Raw genomic sequence first — 27,593 nt, 5'->3', positions numbered from 1 at the left:
GTATGATTTTTCCTACCAGTGTTAAAACCTTTATATCAGAACGTGTTAGAATGATACATAAATGATTAGATTTTACTTATGGATGTTATCTTATAGAGGTAGAGAGGTTTGGAAGAGGTTCCGCGCAGCCCTTGCGAGTCCACCACCAGCACAGGAGGGAGAAACTTTGACAATGCCAGCCGCTCGTGCTGGCGAAACATCCGAAAAATCATCAGAAGAACGTCAGCCGAAGAACCCGAGACAGAAGCCGAGAGGCAGTTTGTCAAATGAGAAATTGCTTGAATAAAGTAACAGTGGCATCACCAGGATTCATCCACTGGTAAGAACGGCTGCAGGGATTGTCAACATGTTGACCACATGTCCCAAGACCACACTTCGCGACTCGTACTGACCTGCAGACAGCAGTTGGCCGGTTGGAACGAGTCTGTCTTATCCGTGAGTGGTGTTTACGTTTACCTTTCAGAATGTCAACTAAATGTCCTTCGAAATCTATAGTTAAGGACATTGATAGCAATGGCTCTCAGAAAATGCTTTGCGTGTGTGTTCTCGACACACACTACATTGGTGAAGGTTTTGCGATAGTCTCACGCCTTTTGACAGTGTCTGGAAACCTCACCGATGTCTGGGTCTTCGGAACTGAAGCTGGTATACCGGGGCGCCAAGCCATATAATTTACAGTCAGTACTCGGAAGGGAGGTACGTTTTCTTTAACTTGTGTAAACGGAGACTGTTTGTTATGGTTGGCAGCTAGAACGCGTCCGCGGGTTGTAAATCGGGATGACAGCTGGGTTTACTCCTGCCTGGAACAGCCGCGTCCAGCCCAGGGCAGCCCCAAGCGTCCATCCACAGGCGCCGGCTGCTCAAGCTGCGTACGGCGGAGTAACAGACAAGCGTTTTCAGTTTCATTTTTTCCATTGCACAGGCTTACCGAGTATCGGACCAGATTTGTGACCATTCAGGACTCCCTAGCAGCTATCACTGCATCTACATCTACATCCATATTCCGCAAGCCATCATACGGTGTGTTGCGGGTTGGGGGGGGGGGGGGGGGGGGGGGAGGGTATCTTGAGTACCTCTATCGGTTCTCCCTTCTATTCCAGTCTCGGTATTGTTCGTGGAAAGAAAGATTGTCGGTATGCCTCTGTGTGGGCTCTAATCTCTCTGATTTTATCCCCATGGTCTCTTCGCGAGATGTACGTAGGACAGAGCAATATACTACTTGACTCCTCGGTGAAGGTATGTTCTCGAAACTTCACTCTGCTATAAGAGTCGAAGGGCATGGAACGGAAGCAGCGATTGAGAAGTAACTCAGGGGATTGCCTATCTACAAAGTTTTTAAACCTTTACATTGGGAAAGTAGTAGAGCTAACGAAAGAAAACTTTGGAAAAGGAACTGAAGTTCAAGGAGAAGAAATAAAGACTTGAAGATTTGCCGATGAAACAGTAACTCTGTCACAGACAGCAAAGCACTTGAAAGAGAACTTGAATAGAATGGACAGTGCGTTGAAAGGATGTCATAAGATGAACATCAACAAAAAGCAAAACGAGGACAACGGAATGTAGTCGAATTAAATCAGACAGTGGTGAAGGAATTAGATTAGAAAACGAGACAGTAAAAGTAGTAGCAGATGACTTTTGCCTATGTGTACAGTAAAATAACTGATGATAAGCAGAATCAGAGAGGATATAAAATATCGACTGGAAATGACATGAAAGGTATTTCTGAAAAAGAGAAATCTCTTAACACCGAAAATAAATTTAAGTGTTTAGGAAGTTTTTCCTCAAGTCATTTGTCTGGAGCGTAGCCTTGTACGGAAGTGAAACTTGGACGATAAGCAGTTCAGACAAGAAGAGGCTAGAAGCTATTGAAATGTGGTGCCACTGAAGAATACTTAAGATTAGATGGGTAGATCATGTAACTAATGAGGAGGTACAGGACACAATTGAGGAGAAAAGAAATCGTGGCATTAGTTAACTAAAAGAAGGGATCACTTTATACGGCACATGAGACGTCCAGGAATCACCAGTTTGGTAATTTAAATACGTGTGTGTGTTGGGGAGGGGGGGGGGGAAGGAATTATAGTGGGAGACTAGGAGACGAATAGAACAAGCAAGGATGTAGGCTGCTATAGTTATTTGGAGATGAAGAGACTTGCACAGGATAGAGAAGCGTAAAGAGCTGAATCAAACCACAACAACAGCGATATATTTACACGGTGTTCCGAACGGAATGAAACCGAGAGGTGTAAAGGTATTTTCGAGAAAAACCAAAGAGAGCGCCGCTACTGTTTACAATATGTATATACATTTACATCTACATCCATAATCCACAACCCACCTGCCGGTTTATGGGGGAGGTTACCTTGAGTACCTCTATCGGTTGTCCCTTCAATTCCGGTCTCGTATTGTTCGTGGAAAGAAAGATTGACGGTATGCCCCTGTGTGGGCTCTAATCTCTGATTTTATCCTCATGGTCTCTTCGCGAGATATACGTAGGAGGGAGTAACATACTGCTTGACTCTTCGGTGAAGGTATGTTCTCGAAACTTTAACAACAGCCCGTACCGAGATACTGAGCGTCTCTCCTGCAGAGTCTTCCACTGGAGTTTATCTATCATCTCCGTAACGCTTTTACGATGACTAAATGGTCCTGTAACGAAGCGTGCTGCTCTCCGTTGGATATTCTCTATCTCTTCTATCAACCCTATCTGGCACGGATCCCACACTGCTGAGCAGTATTCAAGCAGTGGCCGAACTAGTGTACTGTAACTACTTCCTTTGTTTTCGGATTGTATTTCCTTAGGACTCTTCCAATGAATCTCAGTCTGGCATCTGCTTCACCGATGATTACTTTGATATGGCCATTCCATTTAAAATCACTCCTAATGCGTACTCCCAGATAATTTATGGAATTAACTGCTTCCAGTTGCTGCTCTGCTATATTGTAGCTAAATGATAAGGGATCTATCTTTCTATGTGTTCGCAGCACATTACACTTGTCTACATTGAGACTCAATAGCCATCCCCTGCACCATGCGTCAATTCGCTGCAGATCCTCCTGCATTTCAGTACAATTTTCCATTGTTACAACCTCTCGATGTACTGCAGCATCATCCGCAAAAAGCCTCAGTGAATTTCCAATGTTATCCACAAGGTCATTTATATATATTGTGAATAGCAACGGTCCTATGACACTCCTCTGCGGCACACCTGAAATCATTCTTACTTCGGTAGACTTCTCGCCATTGAGAATGACATGCTGCGTTCTGCTATCTAGGAACTCTTCAACCCAATCACACAATTGGTCTGACAAGCCATATGCTCTTACTTTGTTCTTTAAACGACTGTTGGGAACTGTATCAAACGCCTTCAAGTGGATACCGCGGGAAGTGTGATCAATAACTGTTCATAGACGATAGTGTGATCTACACCAAGGTTACAATACTACAAGAATGTAGCGAAATGCATCATCACAAGTGGAGAATGTATGGACTGTCAACTGACGCTGTACATAAATAAAGGTAACGAAGAGATCAGTTACTGTTCGATTGTGTTGTAAGCGAAAAATTGCTGGAAACAGTAAGGTACGCAGAATATCATCTGGAGCGACCTAAAGTGGAATGAACACATAAATTTAATTGTAAGAAACTCAGATGCCGCGCTGTGACTCTTGGAAAAATCTGAAGAAACTGCATTTCACATTTGTAGGACCGCATCTTGAGTAGTGTTGTTCCGTATGGGATCCTTACCAGCTTCGTCAAGGGGTTCTTTAACAGAGGCGACAGCTCTGAGGAAACACACAACAAATTCCAGTGATATATGCTGCGACAGAGGTGTTGGCTATCACAGAGATGCTTACAGATGAAGTTCTGAGGGACTATGTTCTAAAAGTGCCAAGAATCGAGAAAATCCAAGAAATGAGAGCTCACACGGAGGTTATCCGACGGCATCATTCACGAATGGATCAAGGAAAGGGCGAGATGATGGCGGCGCCAGGTGTATCTTTTGCCACACACCCTACTGTCGATTGCGGAACTTAGATTTAGATGTAGCTAGATGGAACTGAAGTCTCAGTTGCCGTTTAACAACTTGAGGGAAATTTCTTCTCAACCATATTTACAATGTTAAACACCTTAGGAACTGATTTATTGAAAACTGAGCAAGCTTCCATCTTCATCACTCGAAACAGTATACATCATCTTACAAAAGCAAAACATCAGTTCATAAATCGTCTGAATTAAATTGCAGATGTATGCGGCTTTCGTAACTATTCGCCTCAGTACAGTAGACGCACAGGGAGACCACTGTTGGAAGCTACAACGACTGGTACAGTGGACATTACTGACCAAGGAAAGTGACAGTGACAAAGAAATACATCATCTGTCGAATGGAGTGGTCTAATGAACCAAGAGAGATTACAGTAAAGCGGAGAAGTGCAAAATGTTGCACATAAAGAGACAGACAGGCGCAATATTGCATAGTTACATATCCACAAAATATCTAAGAGTAAGCGTACGGAGCGATTTAAATTGTAATGACCGCATAAAAATAACCGCAGGTATGGCAGTTGCCAGACTGGGATTCCCTGGAAGAATCCTAGGCAAGTGTAGTCCACCAGTAAAGTAGGTTGCAAAACCATCGATTGACCAATACTTGAATGCTGTTCGTCAGTCTGGGACTCTCGCCAGACAGTTCTATACAGGAATTGTGAAGATGTGAAGAAGAACAGAAGAAGAACATGTAGAAGATGGTCTGTAATACTCTTATTGGATTTTCAGTTCAAATTTTGATCAATACGCACACCCAGGAATTTACGTTTCCTTGTGTTGTATTGTTATTGATGATAACATATCTTGCCTTGTACAAAATTAAATGAAGAATCTGTAAAGCTTTGAATACTTAATTTAATGTTCGTTCAGTTGGGCCTGATTATAGTTCCATCATAAGCAAAGAGCACTTGTTTTGCTTCACCAACACAAGATTGTAAGCTCATTATTACATATGAAGAACAGCAGTGGTTCCAGTATTGAACCATGTGGAGCGACAGAAGTAATTTGTCGTCACACAGAAGAAGATTCGTCATCGGAAGTGCACCCGACATCTACACTACTGGCCATTAAAACTGCTACACCACGAAGACGACGTGCTACAGACGCGAAATTTCACCGACAGGAAGAAAATGCTGTGATACGCAAATGATTAGCTTTTCGGAGCATTCACAGAAGGATGGCACCGGTGGCGACACCTACAACGTGCTGACATGAGGAAAGTTTCTAACTGATTTCTCATACAAAAACAGCAATTGACCGACGTTGCCTGGTGAAAGGTTGTTGTGATGCCTCGTGTAAGGAGGAGAAATGTGTACCATCACGTTTCCGACTTTGATAAACGTCGGATTATAGCTTATCGCGATTGCGGTTTCTTGTATCGCGACATTGCTGCTCGGGTTGGTCGAGATCCAATGACTGTTAGCAGAATATGGAATCGGTGGGTTCAGAAGGGTAATACGGAACGCCGTGGTGAAACCCAACGGCCTCGTATCACTGGCAGTCGAGATGACAGGCATCTTATCCGCATGGCTGTAACGGATCGTGCAGCCACGTCTCGATCCCTGAGTCAACAGATGAGGACGTTTGAAAGACAACAACCATCTGGACGAACAATTCGACGACGTTTGCAGCAGCATGGATTATCAGCTCGGCGACCATGGCTGCCGTTACCCTTGACGCTGCATCACAGACAGGAGCGCCGGGGATGGTGTACTGAACGACGCACGTGGGTGTACGAATGGCAAAACGTCTTTGTTTCGGATGAATCCAGGTTCTGTTTACAGCATCACGATGGGCGCATCCGTGTTTGGCGACATCGCGGTGAACGCACATTGGAAGCGTGTATTCGTCGTCGCCATACTGGCGTATCACAGGGCGGGATGGTATGTTGTACCATTGGTTACACGACTCGGTCAGCTCTTTTTCGCATTGACGGCACTTTGAACAGTGGGCGTTACATTTCAGATGTGTTACAACCCGTAGCTCTACCCTTAATTGGTTCCTTGCGAAACCCTACATTTCAGCAGGATAATGCACGACCGCATGTTGCAGGTCCTGTAAGGGGCTTTTCTGGATACAGAAAATGTTCGACTGCTGCCCTGGCCAGCACATGCTCCAGATCTCTCACCATTTGAAAACGTCTGGGCAATGGTGGCCGAGCAACTGCCTCGTCATAATACGCCAGTCACTACTCTTGATGAACTGTGGTATCGTGTTGAAGCTGCATGGGCAGCTGTAGCTGTACACGACATCCAAGCTCTGATTCAATGCTCAGGCGTACCAAGGCAGTTATTACAACCAGTGGTGGTTGTTCTTGGTACTGATTTCTCAGGATCTATGCACCCAAATTGCTTGAAAATGTAATCAGATGTCAGTTGTAGTACAATATATTTGTCCGATGAATACCAGTTTATCATTGCATTTCTTCTTGGTGTAGCAATTTTAATGGCCAGTAGTGTAGATAGCAAGAACAGCAGTGGTTCCAGTACTGAACCCTGTGGAGCGACAACAGTAATTTGTCGTCACACAGAAGATTCTTCATCGGAACTGCACACGGTATCAATCTTGTCAATAAAATTCTTATGGTTTAGAGACCGCATTGTCATTTATAAAATTCCAACGTTTCGGCGTCTGTTGCAAGACGCCTTCCTCAGTGTGTGTTGCTAACTGCTGAATGAGCGCAAGTGTGGGTGCATATATACTATGGAAGAGTGTTGTGACTGGATGTGAGGATGAGGAGGAAGGGTACAAGGAGTTCATTTTATTGGCGTTTGCATTGCGTCTTGTTATTGGCGGAAATAGGCGTTTTCCATTGGAGTTTCCTTTACTGCCTGCCATTGGTGGAAATCGGCGAATAAGAGACTTAGCGGCGACTGCAGCGTAGCGTTGTTTACTAAGTGCCTAGTATCGACTAGGCCGCGTCAGCGCTCTGTGTACCATCCTCCGCTGTGGCCTACCGCACGCCTGTTGCTTTGCGCGAGTTGTCCTTCCGCAAAGCTGTCACAGCAGGCAGCCAAGACGCTGGAAGTCTGTACCCGTCTTCTCTGTTCATATTATCGGGTCGCTTGGCTATTTCTATAGCCTCTCTAATCTTTCTCCTCAAACTAAACGGCTGTTTCGCCAGTACTCGGGCCTCTCGAAATTCGATGTTCATCTTGCACTGCTCATGATGTTCTGACACCGCTGATTTGCTATATTGTTTGAGGCGGATATATCTCTCATGTTGAGTTAGCCTCGTGCTTATTGGACGCCCAGTCTCACCTACATACACCAGTTCACATTCACACTCGATTTCATAAACTCCGGCGGCATGGAATCTGTCAATTGTATCTTTTGTCGAGCCCAGAATGTCTTTTATTTTGTTATTGCTACGAAAAATCGCCTTGATGCCTGCCCGACGGAGAATTTTGCCCAGACGTTCAGTAACCCCTTGTACATACGGTAGCACGGCGGTGTTCTGTGCTTCGTTCTGTATTTCCCTGGGGCAACAGTCGCCGCTAAGTCTCTTATTCGCCGATTTCCACCAATGGCAGGCAGTAAAGGAAACTCCAATGGAAAACGCCTATTTCCGCCAATAACAAGACGCAGTGCAAACGCCAATAAAATGAACTCCTTGTACCCTTCCTCCTCATCCTCACATCCAATCACAACACTCTTCCATAGTATATATGCACCCACACTTGCGCTCATTCAGCAGTTAGCAACACACCCTGAGGAAGGTGTCTTGCAACAGACGCCGAAACGTTGGAATTTTATAAATGACAATGCGGTCTCCAACCCAGAAGAATTTTATTGACATTGACAACGGCCGCGGAAGCCTACGGTTATAGGTATCAATCTTGTTTCCTATGAGTCAAATGGGGCTGAAACTTCAGGATGCCCCTTATGTTTATTTTTCCGGTGCACGTCGCGTTACGTGCGTTGTGAACTGCGCTGTGGCAGGCAGTAAAGGAAACTCCAATGGAAAACGCCTATTTCCGCCAATAACAAGACGCAATGCAAACGCCAATGAAATGAACTCCTTGTACCCTTCCTCCTCATCCTCACATCCAATCACAACACTCTTCCATAGTATATATGCACCCACACTTGCGCTCATTCAGCAGTTAGCAACACACCCTGAGGAAGGCGTCTTGCAACAGACGCCGAAACGTTGGAATTTTATAAATGACAATGCGGTCTCCAACCCAGAAGAATTTTATTGACATTGACAACGGCCGCGGAAGCCTACGGTTATAGGTATCAATCTTGTTTCCTATGAGTCAAATGGGGCTGAAACTTCAGGATGCCCCTTATGTTTATTTTTCCGGTGCACGTCGCGTTACGTGCGTTGTGAACTGCGCTGTGGCAGGCAGTAAAGGAAACTCCAATGGAAAACGCCTATTTCCGCCAATAACAAGACGCAATGCAAACGCCAATGAAATGAACTCCTTGTACCCTTCCTCCTCATCCTCACATCCAATCACAACACTCTTCCATAGTATATATGCACCCACACTTGCGCTCATTCAGCAGTTAGCAACACACCCTGAGGAAGGCGTCTTGCAACAGACGCCGAAACGTTGGAATTTTATAAATGACAATGCGGTCTCCAACCCAGAAGAATTTTATTGACATTGACAACGGCCGCGGAAGCCTACGGTTATAGGTATCAATCTTGTTTCCTATGAGTCAAATGGGGCTGAAACTTCAGGATGCCCCTTATGTTTATTTTTCCGGTGCACGTCGCGTTACGTGCGTTGTGAACTGCACTGTATAGGAACAGCGCGTGGACGTCGGTCGTAAGGAGGTGAGTCAGCCGTGCACCGAAGGCGACAGTTGTGGCGCGGGCGAGGCTGAGCGGACTCCAGAGAGGCGCAGCGTGGGCCGCAGGTCCCCGGGGCCCAAACTGGTCTCCGCTGGAGAGGAGAGAGTGGGAGTGCGGGACAGTTAGTCCGTTAGCGGCGGTCAAAGCTCGCGCCGCCACCAAGGCCGCACCGCCTGGCACCCAGCCCACCAACCGCCACCGCAGCCGCCTCCCAACCTGCCTACCTGCCCAAATGTCCCTGTATACAGAGTGTTACAAAAAGGTACGGCCTAACTTTCAGGAAACATTCCTCACACACAAAGAAAGAATGTTATGTGGACAGTTTTAATTCGCCAGGAAGTTTCATATCAGCACACACTCCGCTGCAGAGTGAAAATCTCATTCCAGTGCTTAAGCAGTTCGTCATAATTGTACAAAACATATTCCTTTTGTTCATAAAAACTTTCTCAGTTATTAATAATAACACGAAACTCTTTCCTTTGATCATGGTGAAGAACGTTCTATTGAGTACAAACTAACCACAATATGCTTACAGATTTTCTATGTTTGTGCTTGCAAGCTGCAGGTCCAACAGGAGTGAAACTAAGAGCTCATGCCTCATTCACCGATGACCACCAGTCATAGCAGACAATTCAAAAAGCAGTACACCACAGCAGATTTCCACTCCTTACATCGTAGCAACCTATTGTAATAAAGTGTCCGTCCCTTCCACCTCAAGAGAACAATCAAAGTAACGATCTTTCACCTTGTGACGTAACGTCATTCGCAGTGAGCAGTAATGACAAAATGTACGTCATTCCGCACAGCTAAAACATACCAGGCGACACAGAAGGCGGTCACTGTAATTGTGGGCGAAACGCAGATTTCTCCAGTAGTGGCTGTCTTTTTCTTGCATTATGACGAGGTACGATACTCAGAAAGCTTTTAGGTCAACTAACTCTGGCCGCAAAAGCCCATGCATTTATATTACATCAAGCTGTTCGACTGAATTACCCCTACACCACTACAGTACATTGTAAACAGTTATTGTGTATACCCTGTACGTTGTTGTTGTTGTTGTTCTGGTCTTCAGTGCTAAGACTGGTTTGATGCAGCTCTCCACGATAGTCTAGCCTGTGAGTAGCTCTTTATTCAAGCATAACTAGTGTAACCTACACACATCTGAAGCTTCAGAGAGCTGCAGCGTACATGCCTGGTCTGGCGAAGACAAACATAGCCTATCGCATCTCGACAGTCCCCCTAAACCACCCATCTTAAATAAATAAATAAGAAAAGGTCTGGGAGCTGGAGGCTGTCGACCGATGCTACTCTCGTCACCCTTTGGTCTATGCTATCCATGACCTTCTCTCTGTCGGTGGCCCTGTCGCCTGCTCAGTTGTCTTTCTCGGGGTCCCAAGTCACCTGGGCATCCCAGGTAACGAACTGGCTGACCGTTGGGAAGAGAAGCAGATACCCCACTTTCCCTTTCATGATTCCAGCTGGGGACATGCGGAGCCACGTCAAATCTCTCTTTGCCAAAAGCTGAAGTGGTATCTGGCGCGCTACTGTTCGCAATAATAAACTCCACACAATCTAGGAGTCTACTGCAGTTTGGTGCTCTTCCTTTCGCTCCTCCCGGAAGGAGTCCACTGTTATATGCCGTCTACTCATTGGTATACGAGGCTCACTCATTGTTTCCTCTGGCGTATCGAACCACCCCCCACAATGTTGTGACGATACCCCATACCTTGGTGGCATGTCCCCTTCTTCTGGCCCTTCGTCCTAAATATCGCCTTATAGATTCCTTATATTTAATATTGGCAGGCGATGCACGGATGGTTAAACTGTCGTCAGTTCACTCCGCGAACGTGGTTCTTGTGTCCAGATATAAGGCTTTGCTTTGCTTCTGAATCAGGGGCAGGGTGACTGTGGTTCGGACATCTCTTCATGTTTTCTCGGTTTGGGACCAGTGACCACTCTCCCTTGTAAAGACCGCTATTTTATCCCTCTGTTTCCCCACTTCTTAGATTTGGCCTACCCTTTTATATCTTCTACTGTGTGTGTTTTAACTTCCTCATTTTATACACTGAAGAGCAAAAAGGAGATCTGAACATCACGTTGCATGGCATCCCAGTTCTACTCATAATGTTCATGTCTGGGGAGTTTGGTGGCCAGCGGAAGTGATTAAACTCAGAACAGTGTTCCTGGAGCCACTCTTTGGCAATTCTGGACGTGTGGGGTGTGGCATTATCCTGCTGGAATTGCCCAAGTCCTTCGGAATGCACAGTGGACATGAACGAATGCAGGATACTTACGTACGTGTCACGTGTCAGAGTCGTATCTAGACGGATCAGAGGTCCCATATAACTCCAACTGCACGCGCCCCACACCATTACTGAGCTTCCACCAGCTTGAACAGTCCCCTGTTGACATGCAGAGTCCACGGATTCATGAGGTTGTCTCCATTCCCGTACACGTCCATCTGCTCGATACAATTTAAAATGAGACTCGTCCTACCAGGCAACATGTGTCCAATCATCAACAGTTTAATGTCGGTGTTGATGGGCCCAGGCGAGGCGTAAAGCTTTGTGTCGTGCAGTCATCAAGGGTACACGAGTGGGCCTTCGGCTTCGAAAGCCCATATCGATGATGTTTCGTTAAATGGTTCGCACGCTGACACTTGTTGATGTCCCAGCATTGAAATCTGCAGCAAATTGCGGAAGGGTTACACTTGTGACACTTTGAACGATTCTCTTCAGTCGTCGTTCTTGCAGGATGTTTTTCCGTCCGCAGCGATGTCGGAGATGTGATGTTTTACCGGATTCCTGATATTCACGGTACACTCGTGAAATGGTAGAACGGGAAAAATCCCCGCTTCATCGCTACCTCGGAGATGCTGTGTGCGCCGACTATAATACCACGTTCAGACTCACTTAACTCTTGATAACCTGCCATTGTAGCAGCAGTAACCGATCTAACAACTGCGCCAGTTGTGTGTTATATAAGCGTTGCCGACCGCAGTGCCACATGTTGCCTGTTTACATATCTCTGTATTTGAATACGCATGCCTATGCCAGTTTCTTCGGCGCTTCAGTGTAGCTCGTCTCCTCTACACTTTTAACGGACCCACTCTCTTCCGTGTGTAACTTTGAAATCGCGGTACTGCTGACCTCGCCGTTTAGCACCCCCTCAATCAATCAATCAAAAGTCTGGGATTGAAAGCAATAGCGGGTGGAGCGTAGCAATGAACATCACCACAACTGGACACCTCGGCAAGCCCTAAACATGGGTGGTTGCAGCAGGGCACGACATAACCAGAGGCGGAATTATAAGGTAACAGCTCGAAGTTCGCTGGGGGTGCTTAAGCCGTCAGCACATGGACCGTGCTGTCGAATGTTAACGTTGACTGTGCCAAGTTAAACGTGCTGCTGAACGCTCAGGAACGATGCGACTTGTGCATACGGTACGTGGGCCCCAACGTGGTATACGCGATGACAAACCACTCCAGCGGCAGTTGAGGGATGTTCCTAGTTCGTAAATCACACTGTTTACTCAACGGACGAGAGTAAAATCCCCACGTTAGCTCTATTAAAACGCACATTTCCCCCATTGTCCACGAAAAGGAAAGTACCATGTCCAATCAATAAAGACATAGGCTTATAAAAGTTCCATTACAAACAGTGCGGTACAAATTTGGGATACTTCTCCGCATAAGATAAACATTATTTCATCATTCCCACGTTTTAGTAAAACACCAAGGTCCGTCTTAGTTGATCACTGTTCCTATCCAGTAGCAGAATCTTTGCAACATGTGAATTACGAAGCGTAAAAGAAAAAGGAGCAAAATTTCTTTATAGAAGTAGCGCAAGCTGTCCTGTAGATTAAGCCGATCGAACAAAGTCACCCCTCAAAAAAAGATGAACTTATATTTACATAACATCAAATATTATAGTATTTACTTATATTAAACTAATAATAAAGTAAAAAGAACGCGCGAATGTTAGGAAAAAATTTGGAAGAGTCAAGGTATGAAACATCACCACAACAAACAACTCATTACTTTTTTTTATACAAATGGATAGAAGGAAGGCTGTTCCTCTTCGGCTACATAAACAGAATAATAGGAAGTCGCCCCATTACGACAAAGGATGCTCCATACTATAGCCCGCTGTGAATTTTTCGATGACTGTCATCTCGTTGCTGTGTTGTTTTCCTTGTTTGTTCAATCTCATAAAAAAGGAACTGGGAAGAGGTGCTATGGATATCTTCTCATGTCATCGATAATCCAGCTACGAGGCGGATTATGGAAAGCGCTCCAAAGGAAATTAGAAAAATATTGCCTATATTATGGTTCTTGACGATCGCACAATGTCTTTCGTTGAGGTAATACCAAAAATCGGGTGCTGTCTTTTCGCCATTACCAAATAGGTAGTGAACAGCGTGGCCGCTGATCCACGTCACAGAGTTCGTTTTTGCTCTTGGGAAATAAATCTTATCGGGGAAAAGAAGTGATCGGGTAGTTATCCTGTCGGGAGTCGTGCGCGTGAGAAAAGCTAATATCTGACGCACCAAATACCAAACGTCGTTTGCCGACCCGCATTCGAAACGCTACTCGACAGTAGCGTTACTCATTACGTTAAACCTACATGGTACCAAGTCATATTATATTAGACCTTGCTGAAAACCTTAATCGTAGATATGTTACTAATTGAAATTTAATTATGACAAATTGTACCAAGAACAATGCGTTTTGGGTGGATCTTCAGCGAGTCGCTGCCTTCAACAAGCCGACTCTCATAATACACAAGTTACAATAATTCTTTTGCCACGAATATGATGTTTCTCATTATTTTATTGGGACGAATCACACAGTTTACAACGGGTTTTCCAGTGGTTCTTAATTTTCTGGTACTCAGCAACGACGTATATGCATATAGGTTTGAAATGAATGCCGATATGGCGCCTCACAACTCTGTACTGAAGGGAGACGGCGTGCGTGTGACGTAGGTGGCGTAGTGCCATCTCATTGGTCAACGCTCAGACGCGCGCTCGGAATATCTGACGCGCCAGATACTGCTCTGCACGTTCGGAAACACTCCCGAACGTGGTGTTCCACGCTATGACGTCAGAAACTCGGCACGCTCAACGTTCGGATGCACGGTCCGTGTGCCGACGGCTTTACTGGGTGCCCACTTGAGGACTAGAGACGGAGTTGCGCAACTGGGAGCGCGTGACCTGTGCAGTTACGCTTTCTCGGTTGTGAAAAGCGCGTCCTCTTGCTCGGTGGCGGCCCACCCTCTTCCCTCCTCTGTCCTTCCCGGATGCACACAACAGCGGCCCGCGCTCCGCTCCGCATTGCTTTGCTCCGCTTTGTCGAAACGCGGCCGGCGCGTCCCCGCCGGCGCGAGCTGCTTTCCACTCTTGTGCCCTCCTGCAGGCTGCCATTTCGCCTTCCGCACGTAGCAGAACCGACAGGAGAACACCACTCGTCAGCACGTACTCCAGGCCCGCGCAGATTCTTTTCTTTCCCCTCCTGATTTCTCTCGGAAGACGTGAAAGGGATACAGTAGACGTGAAGGGAACGAGGCAGCGCCATAGCTTATCACCAATGATAATCTGTACATTAAGCAAGCTGTGAAGGAAACTCAGGGAAATTTTCGAAAAGTGTTTCACACTTCGTGGAGAAGAAATTAAAGCTTTGAAGTACGCCAGTGATATTGAAATTCTGTAAGAGACGGCAAAGAAATTGGAAGAGCAGTTGAACGGAATCGAGAGTGTCTTGAAATGAGGTTATAAGATGAATATCAACACAAGATTTTTTGTCAAAAAGCAGTAAATAAAATACATTGGAGAAGCATTTAAAGTGCCTTTGAATGATACCAGAAATCATGTACAGTAAATGAGGCGTGTCAAATCTCTCCAGTATTTTATTTCTTACTTTCAGACAAACTGGCTGTTTTTGTCATTCATTTTCCTTATTTTCAGGTTTTGTTCAAAAAGCATGAAATGTAATATACTTAAATATCGATTGGTGTTCTGTTGTTATTAAGAGTATATAGATCAAGAGAAAGCAGAGAAGCTTCAATTTATGCTTTATTTACAAAGCTAATAGCAAATGTTGGTAAAATATTTAAATTTTCTCTGAAGTTTTTCTTAATTTACTTTATTACTTGCAAGCTATTAAGTATACTTTTGTAAAACTAGACCTCACGCCGCCGGCCGGTGTGGCCGAGCGGTTCTAGGCGCTACAGTCTGGAACCGCGCGACCGCTACGGTCGCAGGTTCGAATCCTGCCTCGGGCATGGATGTGTGTGACGTCATTAGGTTAGTTAGGTTTAAGTAGTTCTAAGTTCTGGGGGACTGATGACCTCAGAAGTTAAGTCTCATAGTGCTCAGAGCCATTTTGAACCATAGCCCTCACGCCGGTCAGTCTGATACTCCATTTGCCCATTTCCAACTCTTTGTTTGGCTATGAAAACTCGGACAAAAATCTATTGTGCAATTTCTAGTGAGTCTTGTTTTCGCTCCATTCCACCAATGAAACAAGGGTGATGGAATATAGTTGAATTAACTCAGGCAGTGCTGAGGGAATGAGGTTAGGAATTGGGGAACTGAAAGTAATAGATCAGTTCTTCTATTTGGGTAGTAAATTAACTGACGACGGCAGAAAGGGAAGATGCTTACTGGCAACTGCAAAGAAAGCGTTTCGCGAAGAGTTACTTGTTATTTTCCAATATACACTTAAATGTTACGAAGTCTTTTCTGAAGACATTCGTCTGGAGTACGGGAGTGAAACGTAGCCGATAAATTGCTGAAATGAAAAGGGAATAAAAACTTCTGAAATGTCGGCGTGACAGAATGATGCTGAAGATTAGATACGTATATCGGATGAAGATGTACTGGCCTGAATTGGGAGAAAAGAAATTTGTGGCCCAACTGGAATAAAAGAAGTAATGGGTTGGCTGGACGAATCCTGAGATATCACAGTATAAAATATTAGACAATTGAGGGAAGTGTAGGGATTACAACGTGGAATGAGACTAAGGCTTTGACTACAGCCATCAGTTTCAAATGGATATAGACTGCAGTACCTCGTTATACCATAAACAGACTGAAAAGCCTGTAAGGGCATTGCAGGGTAGGTTATGATGAGAAATAAAAAATTACGTTGCGCCGTTCGCGATTTAATTAACATTGAAATTAGCAAATGAGGCCTTCGTTGCGCAACTTCAAACGGCCCCTCCAGACACGGTGTCGCCAACCGTATTCTTCGTTTCGTCTTCTAAAACCGAACAAGTGAACGATACAAAAACTGGACATGCGACAGGATCGAACCCGAGCAAAAGGTTATCGTTTACACTATGAGAGCTTGAAACTGGGCGAAAACGGCTTGACGGGCTAACTGGCTAACTTCCATGCTAATTAACTCTGAAATGACGCAACTTGTCGATTTTTATTCTTAACGGTTATTTCCCGGCACAACCTACTCTGCAACAAGCTAACAAGCTTTTCAGTTTCTGACCACCCTGTATAGACATAAAGAGGCTTGCAAAAAATACACTAGTATCGAGTACTGCATCAAACCATTCTTAACGACTTCAGAGCGAAACAATAAAAAGAATACTTCCGTGCGCGACGTTTCTCTCAGGATTTTCTTAATATCGTAGCTGATTTCAAATCGCAACAACGGCATCTTTCTGCATCATCACAGACGCAAGTTTCCAGACAGCGATTCAAGAAATGTCTGAAATTGTACATGTGATGATAATAATATGCAGCGGTCTAAGTGGAACACCTTGAAACGTCTTAAATAGTTATAAGCAACGCGCTCGGCTCAACATCCTGTCTAGCACGTTCGTGTCGCAAGAATCGGAGCGCAAAGTGAACACGGCTTCCTAAGCAGGGCAGAACGACGCAGAACCTCTCCACACGCTTCTGAACACTTTCTTAATAAGGTGTCACCAGCAGCCACGACCGCAATACCCGCTCGGGAACAGACCTAAATAAAATAGAAAATAAAAAAGAAAGTCCAAGATACACAACGAACGTTTCAGCAATTTAACGTTCGACATGCAAGTAGTATCAGATAAAGAATTCACTTGGGTTCCTCGTACTAATTAGCAGAGATGGATTTAATCTTCTTCTTTTGAATTACAACTGCTTACGCAACAGTCCTGTTATGCCACCTACGTCGAAAGCACTTCCAGCACCCTTTCTGAGATAGAAAACTATTTGTTCTCGACAAAATTTAGAAATATTAATTGGAGGCTCCAATAGTTTATTAGTTGTGAATCTGTTCATCATAAAAAACTTTTTTTTTAGAGCTATTGCTCTTTTAGATTAGAAATGTGCATTTATAAAAAGGTTGCTCATTAAGACCGGCTTCTAAACAGAGATGTAAGGGTTCTGGTGGACTACAGGTAAAATCTTGCTCCAGGTATTATTGGGAACTGCTCTCCCCGACGTCTTCTTCCGTCCTTGCGTTCTGAGGTGGGGTAAATTCAGAAATTGTAATTGGAGGCTCCAATAGTTTATTAGTTGTGAATGTGTTCATCATAAAAAAAAAACATTTTTAGACCTGTTGTTCGTTTAGATTAGAAATGTGAATTGCTAAAAAGGCGGCTCATTAAAACTTCTCTATATACTGCAGCATCATCCGCGAAAAGCCGCATGGAACTAACGACACTATCTACTAGGTCATTTAGATATATTGTGAAAAGCAATGGTCTCATAACACTCTCCTGTGGCACGACAGAGGTTACCTTAACGTCTGTAGACGTTTCTCCGTTGATAACAACATACTGTATTCTGTTTGCTAAAAACTCTTCGATCCAGCCACACAGCTGGTCTGACATTCCGTAGGCTCTTACTTTGTTTATCAGGCGACAGTGCGGAACTGTATCGAACGCCTTCCGGAAGTCAAGGAAAATGGCATATACCTGGGAGCCTGTATCTAATATTTTCTGCGTCTCATGAACAAATAAAGCGAGTTGGGTCTCACACGATCGCTGTTTCCGGAATCCATGTTGATTCCTACAGAGTAGATTCTGGGTTTCCAAAAACGACATGATACTCGAGCAAAAAACATGTTCTCAAATTCTGCAACAGATCAGCGTCAGAGATATAGGTCTATAGTTTTGCGCATCATCTTGGCTAAAACATGAGTGCATCCTATAAATTGGCAGTGCATGTTGAAGCGAACGTTACTGCGACTCGGGGCCTCGTTGTAGCCAGAGAGCGTCGGTGGACCCGTTAGAACGGCGGCAGGAAGGCCGATGGAGCGAGGTGATAGCAGCGAGAGCGGAATGTCAGAGCGAAGCGACGCCCACAATCAGGGCGGCTCTGCTGCAGAAGACTGCACGCCATCCGCCAGACGCCTCTGCCAAAGCCGCGAGCGCTGGCTCCAGGCAACGAGCTCTCTACCCTAGAGTAATGACACACCCAAGTGTCTGTTGCTGTCCTGCAGCACGCTTCTAACAGGCAAAAGCGACAATACAGGCTACTGATATTGCGGACAACAGAAGCGTTCGAAAAGTGTTTCTATACATTTGGTTGTTATACTACTAAAAACATGATTCAGGGAAACTTGATGTACGAGGGGTGTTTTTTAAGTACGTACCGTTTTGAAATTAAGAGAAGACGTGCTAAGATATCTCAATAATTTTATTTTTCCCTTAATCTACTTTTCTACATAATTTCCGTCAATATTGAGGTACTTGTCATAACTTCGTACCAGTTTTTGAATCTCCTCCTCATAGAAGTCTGCCGCCTGACTTGTTAACAACTGCATCACCACTTTTTTGACTTCGTCATCGTCTTGAAGACGCTGACCGCCCAGGTGTTTCTTCTAGTGCAGGAACAGATGGTAGTCACTGGGCGCAAGATCGAGGCTGTACCGAGGATGATCTAGAGCACGGGTCTCCAAACATTTTAGTCCGCGGGTCACATTGACTCCTCCATGAAGTCATAAGGGCCAAGATCTACCTAGTGGGATTAAAGCACCCTACTGCTCCATGATCACCGTAATGTAATCCTAAAGCAAAGATGAAATCGCAAAAATCTAAGGTTGTGGGAACAGCTAGCACTGAAACGAGCTACGATTTTTATTTAATTACATAATTTTGATTGGTGGACGTACGTGACCGAAATTGTGGCGTATTTTATTCTGGCGAATTTCACCGACAAAAAAGTATGTCACTGCACATTCTGTATGTATTTTACAACGTAATCAAAAGAAAGTGAAACATCGCTTAAGAAGCATCTTCCATAATGATCTATTACGAAAGCTAGTCGCCGAAGTGGCGTCCATTTGAAAGACTTGCACCAGACTCGTGAGTAGAATAAAATGCAAAGAATTTTTTTTACGTAAAATGTTGTCGCCAAACTAGTCTGCTAACCGTTCTTTTTTTTTCACTATCGCATGGAGAATGGTCTGTTTGTTTATTGTGGATAGCCACAAGTTTAACCATGACCTACCGCTTTGTAGAGACAGAGCTCCGACAATGTCGCGGTGTATTGGTCGCGATAGGCCTCGAAACTCAGTTGTTGGCAGTATAGGTACCACCTCAAATATTTGGCGGGCCGGATACCGGGGAAGCCCGGCCAGCTAACGCGGGCCGTAGCTTGGAGACCCCTGATCTAGAGTTTCCCATCGAAAAGATGTGATGAGATCTTTGGTCTGATTCGCCACATGCGGACGGGCCTTGTCTTGCAGCAAAACGATGTCCTTGCTCAACTTCTATGGACTGTTTGCTTTGATTCTGGTGTGACGTAGGTCACCCATGTATCATCGCCCGTAACAATCAGACTTAAGATATCATCACCGTTGTTGTGGTACCGCTCAAGGAAAGTCAGTGCACTGTCTAAACGTTTGGTTTTGTGCACAACCCAACGTGCGCACGATTTTCGGTAATTCAAGTGCTCGGTCACAATGCCATACAAAACACTGCGAGAAACATTAGGAAAGTCGAAACTTCCTGTCAGATTAAAACTGTGTGCCCGACCGAGAGTCGAACTCGGGACCTTTGCCTCTCGCGGGCAAGTGCTCTACCAACTGAGCTACCGAAGCACGACTCACGCCCGGTACCCACAGCTTTACTTCTGCCAGTACCTCGTCTCCTACCTTCCAAACTTTACGGAAGCTCTCCTGCGAACCATGCAGAACTAGCACTCCTGAAAGAAAGGATATTGCGGAGACATGGCTTAGCCACAGCCTGGGGGATGTTTCCAGAATGAGATTTTCACTCAGCAGTTGGTAGAGCACTTGACCGCGAAAGGCAAAGGTCCCGAGTTCGAGTCTCGGTCGGGCACACAGTTTTAATCTGACAGGAAGTTTCGTATCAGCGCACACACCGCTGCAGAGTGAAAATCTCATTCTGGATTAGGAAAGTTATCCCACAAGGAGGAAATCGTAAAGCGTCTGTTTTCTCTCACCTTATTGTCAACTTCCTGCACCAAACTTTCATTAACGACCGAAGGACGCCCACTCCGTTGTTCGTCATGTACCTTTGTGCGGCCATCTTTCACTGCTCTCACACACTTTCTTACCTTTCCATCACTTATAATGTTTTCTCCGTAAACTGCACAGCTCTCACGATGAATATCGATCGCTTTTAGGCCTTTAGCACTAAGAAATCTTATAACAGCCCGTACTTCACAGTCGGCGGGACTCACGATTATCGAAGGCATTTTAAACACTCAGTACACAACGTAAACAAGGAATAATCAGACTGTAATGGCGTCAGTGCGTAGATTAAGGTACATGCTTTCATGTAAAAATAAAATTATTGAGATATCTTAGCACGTCTTTTTTTAATTTCAAAATTGTACTTACTTAAAAAACACGCCTCGTATAAAGGATTCATTCCTTTTCAAAGCTTTATTTTTTCCTCGTTATATGTGAATCCAGGACTGTCGCTTCTACTGAATTTCTCTGTTGCGATAGGGCTATTTCGGTTTCATTTGCCATTGTCAAACTATCTGCGAAAAATAGGATTTGGCCATCAATTGCTTAACGTTTTTTGTATTTACAACTCCCCCTAAATGACTATTTTGTGTGTGTATATGTTGCATACTTACGTCTAATTTTTCTTCAGGCCTGTATCACATCGGTGGGTACCATCGCTTATTAAATTGCTGTCTTGAATTTTGTGACCTATGTTTGTATTTTAGTGAATTTGTGATAGCTTATTGGTCCTTCTTCACATCAGTGGATGCTGTTCAAGATGTTTGAGTTCGTATTTGTATGTTAATGGATTTCTGACAGCGTATTTGACAGTTGCACTAACGATGCTATATGGTAACAAAGGTGCTATATATAGTCTTTGAAATTGACTGGATCGCCGTTTAATGGTTCAAATGGCTCTGAGCACTATGAGACGTAACTTCTCAGGTCATCAGTCCCCTAGCACTTAGAACTACTTAAACCTAACTAACACAAGGACATCACACACATCCATGCCCGAGGCAGGATTCGAACCTGCGACCGCAGTGGTCGCGCGGTTCCAGACTGTAGCGCCTAGAACAGTTCGGCCACCCTGGCCGGCCACCGTTTAATCTTTGCTGCAGATGTTATCTTTGGCCCTGAAATGTCTTCGTGACGTCGAAATTTTTGACATTAGATATCGAAAGCGCACTAGAGATTGTGAGAGAAATGTTTCTACTTTTTTGAAACCCAAAAAATCCGAGAACCACAAAGGAGAGCGTATAGAATAAGCAATTCATATCCTGTACGTGATACCAAAAGGACTAGCGATGAACGTTCTTGAAGAAATGGAAATATATGTGCACACGTTCAAGCGACCACAGAACATACTAAACGGACAAATAGACTTTTGGGTAAAGACTGAGCCGGCCAGGGTGGCCGAGCGGTTCTAGGCACTACAGTCTGGAACCGCGTGACCGCTACGGTCGCAGGTTCGAATCCTGACTCGGGCATGGATGTGTGTGATGTCCGTAGGTTAGTTACGTTTAAGTAGTTCTAAGTTCTAGGGGACTGATGACCTCAGCTGTTAAGTCCCATAGTGCTCAGAGACATTTGAACCTTTTTTTTGTTTAAGACTGTATGGAAAGTTTTACTGAAACCTTAAATTACGATGACGGATAAACATAGACATAATGGAAACATTTCATACCCAAAGACAGAAGTAGCAAAAAAGATTAAAGGATGAATCAACTAATTTCATCGACTACCTAAAGCAGCTTTGTAACCTTATATCATAGTTGATGCAGCTGTCAAATACGCTGTCAGAAATTCATTAACACATAAACTAAAATACGTTGGACAGCATCCATGACGTGAAACAGGAACAACGACTGTCGTAAATTCGCTAAGTTACAAACAAAGATCACAAAATCAGGAGCAGAGAGAATAAATGCAAAGCAAGTACCGACGTATACACACACCATATAGCCATAACATGTAAATACAAAAAAATGAAGCAGACAATGATAAAAATCCTATGTATAATTGCAGATAGATAGCTTGACAATGACAATCTAAGCCGAAATAGGCTTATCGCAACAAAGAAATTACATTGAGACAGCGGACACAGAAGAACATAAAATATTTTCGTAATTATTACATATATAATTATGACTGATGCATGACTAGACCCGTAAACTCACCAGGTTTCCATTTTCCACTCTACAGATCTTCTGTGAGTACCCTCTGGTCACACGACTTACATGCAAGAGGTAATTGTAAAATGTAAACTTCCACGGCCAGAAATGGCACAATCAATAAAATTTTCCAGGCTATTATGCCCTGGTCGAATGGATTTCACTTAAAAACCCGGCGTATCGTCCCCATCGGCGGAGGACATTTTCAACTGGCCAGTTCGAGAGACATCTTACTTTATTTCCAGTACGCTTCGAGGCATCTACGGCAAATGCGCCAGGTTTTACTGGGACTTCATCTCCTGTTTTCCTCGCCGTCATCTGTTTACGCTTTCTGCCCAGGATATCGTTTCATCCCTGGTTTTTCTTTTTGCCCCCTGTAGGCTGACTTGTTGGAACGCTGGATCGGAATGGTAAACAATCACAAACATTCCGAACCGAAGGCTGTTGGTCGCTTGAAGGTGCAGTAAAGTCAAACTTTGCTTATCCAGCGACGTAGTAAAAAGTTTTTAATGCAACGCGAACAAACAGCAGCAGGTTTGGCAGATGTGACAGCCGTCTGATATGTCGCGGGTTGAGGTATCACAGAAGAGGCTACAACGATTTTCACTGAACTGCCAAACGCATTAGTACGCAATGAAGAAACCTGCCTTATTTAGTGGCCGGAATCCAAATTATAACTCTAATGGGTGGCCATTAGAGGAAACAGTGGCAACCATAGGTAACAAATACTTTCTGTCAGCTGAACAACTGATAGCAATAAAATGAAAGAAAAAGTGCACTTCTCTGCATGATACTCGTTTATTACACACTGTACCGCTCCTATGGTGGAGAAAAGTAGCTGCATGTTTTCATATTCCTCTTCTAAAAACAGAGTTCAAATGGCTCTGAGCGCTATGGGACTTAAAATTTGAGGTAATCAGTCCCCTAGAACTTAGGGCTACTTAAACCTAACTAACCTAAGAACATCACACTCATCCATGCCCGAGGCAGGACTCGAACCTGCGACCGTAGCGGTCGCGCGGTTCCAGACTAAACCGCTTGGCCACGCAGGCCGGCAAAAACAAAGTAAACTGGACAAAAGAAAAGTGACCCGGAATGTTAATAAACATCACAGAAGATACTGGAAATGACAGCCGTTGATGTCGATGCATCGCTGGGCTCGATTTATCAATTTATCAAAGTGTGACACCCGCGAAGCAACTCTGCCTGAGGGATACCAATAATAGCTTTCCAGTGTTCTGTTGTAGCTCTACCGGTGTGTTATCTGAGTACACGTGACTCTTCGATTTGCCCCACAGATAAAAATCATAGAGATCAGGTTTTTGAAGTGGCCAGGAGATTGCAATGCCTTTGCTGATTATCCTCTACTCACCGAACACTTCATGCAGTTGTGTCAAGGTTTTCAAGTCCGTGTGTGCTGTTGCTCCGTCTTGGTGAAAATTTCCATACAGTCGTTCATCTTCTGCGAATTGATGCAGTCACGGATTAAATAGTTTTCCGGCACACCGATTAGTATTAACGGGTCGGTGATAGAGTTGTGTTACGATGGCGGCACCAGACGTTGCACACCAAACAGCAACGTTGAGATTACGCAACAACGGCAGTGTACTGTTTGAGATTTTCTGATGCATAATGGTGCATGTTCTCAAAATTCACGTACACTGGTAGGCTAAACAGGCTTCCTCTGAAGAAATGAAAAACTGAGCCTCCGACTCTTGATTCCACTTCACTCAGAAACTACTCGCAGAACTCAACATGCCAAAGTTCTCCTGTCCGTTTTAACTCACACACAGCATTATATGTGTCAGTATTAAGATGCAAGACCTCTTTTAAACATTCATCTCCACCATTCTCGTATTGGTCCAAAAGTTCGCTGCATACCCTTTTTCTTGTTTGTTTGTGAGCCAGTGTCAACATCCTAGTCAAGTTGTGCCACAGACTTCTCTTCTCTCCAATTCTATTAAGTACCTCCTCATTAGTTATGTGATCTACCCATCTAATCTTCAGCATTCTTCTGTAGCGGCACATTTCGAAATCTTCTATTCTCTTCTTGTCCAAACTATTTATCGTCCATGTTTCACTTCCATACATGGCTACACTCCATACAAATACTTTCAGAACCGACTTCCTGACACTTAAATCTATACTCGATGTTAACAAAGTTCTCTTCTTCAGAAGCGCTTTCCTTGCTATTGCCAGTCGACATTTTATATCCTCTCTACTTCGATCATCATCAGTTATTTTGCTCCTGAAATAGCAAAACTCATTTAGTACTTTAAGTGTCTCATTTCCTAATCTAATTCCCTCAGCATCACTCGACTTAATTCGACTACATTACATTATCTTCGTTTTGCTTTTGTTGATGTTCATCTTATATCTTCCTTTCAAGACACTGTCCATTCCGTTCAACTGCTCTTCCAAGTCCTTTGCTGTCTCTGGCAGAATTACAATGTCATCGGCAAACTTCTAAGTTTTTATTTCTTCTCCATGGATTTTAATACCTACTCCAAATTTTTCTTTTGTTTCCTTCACCGCTTGCTCAATATACAGATTGAATAACATCGGGGAGAGGCTACAACCCTATCTCACTCCCTTCCCAACCACTGCTTCCCTTTCATGTCCATCGACTCTTATAACTACCATCTGGTTTTTGTACAAATTGTAAATAGCATGTCGCTCCATGTACTTCACCCCTGCCACCTCCAGAATTTGAAAGAGGGTATTGCAGTCAACATTGTCAAAAGCTTTCTCTAAGTCTAACTTTCACATATGCAGAATGAAAACTGTATTTCGACAAAAATGGTGTGCATTTGTTTTGGAGTGACCCTCGTACGTATAGCCACGAGAGATGTGGATTTCAGAAACTGAGAATTGTGGGCTAGCATTTTTTGCCGAAACGTAACACGGAACAGTGCGCAGCTGTCACGGCGAGGCAATCGTAAACTTGTCACAGCGCCGTGTGTCGTCGTAAATGTAGAACAGGGTCGCCGATTTGGACGTGGACGGAAAGTGAGGCTGTAATCTGGTGTGGCGGCTCTGATAGGAATCTAGGCGCCTTGTTGTGTGGGCTGGCCAGGTAGCGCGGCGGTGCAGGTAGCGGCAGACACCCGAGAGCCGTGGGAGAAGCGAGCCGGACCAGACAAAGCGAGCTGGCCCCACGACTACCCCCTGTCCTCTCTGTCTCGCCGACGGGAATTAACGCCATTAGCGCGGCGACCGGCAGACGACTGCCTCTTAGGATGCCTTTGTTTCATTAACTGGGCTTCTCTGTCGGGGAGATGACAACTACTTCGCCCTTAAAATGGGTAAATGGCACACCTTTTGCAACTCGTGAGAGCGCGTATCAGCAGGTCAAAGAGGCAGAATCGTCTGAAGAGGATACACCGTGTTGGACTTCACTGCTAGGACTGGTATGTTGCATCTCTCCATGCTAGCCCACAAGAAAAACATAACTGCGAGCCTAATTAAAATTAAGAACAGATTTTTTTCATACCGCGCTGTTATAATTACAGTGCAACTACTGACAGGTGTTCAGAGTGGGCTGCAACTATCGCGTGGCAGCGAAACTTGATAGATATGCTAATACACTACTGGCCACTAAAATTGCTACACCACGAAGATGACGTGCTACAGACGCGAAATTTAACCGACAGGAAGAAGAGGCTCTGATATGCAAATGATTAGCTTTTCAGAGCATTCACACAAGGTTGGCGCCGGTGGCGACACCTACAACGTGCTGACACGAGGGAAGTTTCCAACCGATTTCTCATACACAAACAGCAGTTGACCGGCGTTGCCTGGTGAAACGTTGTTCTGATGCCTCGTGTAAGGTGGAGAAATGCGTACCACCACGTTTGCGACTTTGATAAAGTTCGGATTGTAGCCTATCGCGATTGCAGTTTACCGTGTCGCGACATTGCTGCTCGCGTTGGTCGAGATCCAATGACTGTTAACAGAATATGGAATCGGTGGGTTCAGGATGGTAACACGGAACGCCGTGCTGGATCCTAACGGCCTCGTATCACCAGCAGTCTAGATGACAGGCATTTAATCCGCATGGCTGAAACGGATCCTGCAGCCACGTCTCGATCCCTGTGTCAACAGATGGGGGCGTTTGCAAGACGCATTTGAACATTTTTGATCACTACTCATGTGGATGACTTCATAGTTATTTACAGTCAACTGCCACTTTTCGCGCCATACCGATACATTGTCTAAATCTCTCCTAATTCATTTCCATCTTCTGATGACTTTATTAAGCACTCTGAGAAGAAATACGCACAACGAAGGAATTATCCGAATGGGACGGAAGTCGGTAAATGTGACGTACGTCTACAGACAAAACAATGATTACAATTTCGGAAAAACTGGATGATGGACCAACGCATCATTGACTTGGTCAATTTTTGAAGCTCTTTCTCTTGAATAAACCATCCAATTTTCCTGAAACTGTGATCATGTATTTGTCTGTTCATGTATATCACATCTACCTATTCCTGTCCCATTCGAATAATTCCATCTTGTTACGTCGTTTTTTGTCTTAAGAGTGTATTTTATACTTCAACCTCCGCTAGCAAGGAAGGAAAAGGAAATGGACGACAGAAAATGCAAACAAGAGCCAAAAACATCGTAAGTAATAAATTGTACGCCAGTTTTATCAATGAATACTGTTTTCAGTTCATTAACACTAAGAAGCAGAGGCACATGAATAGCGCGACCCATCCCGCCGGAGGATCGAGTCTTCCCTCGGGCATGGGTGTGTCTGTAGTTCTTTACATATGTTACTTTAAGTTAGTTTAAGTAGTATGTAAGTCTAGGGATCGATAACCTAAGCAGTTTGGTCCCTTAGGAATTCACAAACATTTGAACATGAATACCATATTTCCAGAATGTGCACAGAAGACACATCATAAACAAAAACCGAACTTGAAGTAAGCTTAAGATGGGAAAACCGAGTTTTGACTTGTGTGGAGACAGTATGGAGATTTTTACAGTATGTGAATCTCCAACTTTGTACGTGATTTTTCTAGGAGGCAAAAACTTTGCTGGGATTTTCTATGACAGTAGAGAACGGAGCACTGTATGCATTTCTTGCAGCAAGTTATACTAGAAACATCAGATGTTAGCTAATTTAAATTA

The sequence above is a fragment of the Schistocerca gregaria genome, chromosome 4 (genome assembly GCF_023897955.1).
Source record: "Schistocerca gregaria isolate iqSchGreg1 chromosome 4, iqSchGreg1.2, whole genome shotgun sequence".
Lineage (NCBI taxonomy): Eukaryota > Metazoa > Arthropoda > Insecta > Orthoptera > Acrididae > Schistocerca > Schistocerca gregaria.
Note: the sequence above shows the minus strand (reverse complement) of the source record.